At 47.2% G+C, this 829-nt stretch overlaps 1 non-coding gene across 1 annotated transcript; it reads left to right on the top strand.

Moving 5' to 3' along the window:
- Positions 1-383: 383 nt before the first annotated feature.
- On the top strand, positions 384-458 carry Trnat-ugu. Its single transcript has one exon. It is a non-coding gene; the product is annotated as a tRNA-Thr (tRNA).
- The last annotated feature ends 371 nt before the right edge of the window (positions 459-829 follow it).

Genomic DNA, 829 nt, shown 5'->3' with positions numbered 1-829 from the left:
ACCGGGACTCGAACCTGGGATCGCCTGCTTACATGGCAGACGCTCTATCCATCTGAGCCACCGCGGGCACAGAGGATAGTGCGTCTGCAGGGATTTATCCCTTGCACGCTCCCCGTGAGATACACATTCCCAACATGTCCACACCACTACATTCGTAGTGCGCCTAATAGATGTTTGCCCATCATACTCATTACTCGTGGCAGATTAATCTACCAAGTCCCGTACGAGTTCGGGCATGGTAGATTAATCTGCCACGAGTAATGAGTATGATGGGCAAACATCTATTAGGCGCACTACGAATGTAGTGGTGTGGACATGTTGGGAATGTGTATCTCACGGGGAGCGTGCAAGGGATAAGTCCCTGCAGACGCACTATCCTCTGTGCCCGCGGTGGCTCAGATGGATAGAGCGTCTGCCATGTAAGCAGGAGATCCCGGGTTCGAGTCCCGGTCGGGGCACACATTTTCAACATGTCCCCAATGAAGTACATCAACGCCTGTTTGCAGCTAGGGTGTCCATTTAATTATCATTTCATTTCTAGCAAAGCTGCATGGTCATCCACGGTAACTGTTCTTTCGGGAACAAATACTACTGTCATATATATTTATAAGGTTTCCTGATGTCCTTTCAGAAAGACTCCATAGTTATGATTTCTCAGAAACTTGAAGCCTACACCACAGTACTTGCCTTGTCATATCTTGTTTTGTGATTGTACTCGAGGCAGTACTCGATGAGAAGAAAATACACTCCTGGAAATTGAAATAAGAACACCGTGAATTCATTATCCCAGGAAGGGAAACTTTATTGACACATTCCTGGGGTCAGATAC

This window comes from Schistocerca piceifrons, chromosome 2, assembly GCF_021461385.2.
Source record: "Schistocerca piceifrons isolate TAMUIC-IGC-003096 chromosome 2, iqSchPice1.1, whole genome shotgun sequence".
NCBI lineage: Eukaryota > Metazoa > Arthropoda > Insecta > Orthoptera > Acrididae > Schistocerca > Schistocerca piceifrons.
The sequence above is the reverse complement of the archived record's forward strand: the minus strand, read 5'-3'. Positions and strand labels throughout refer to the sequence as shown.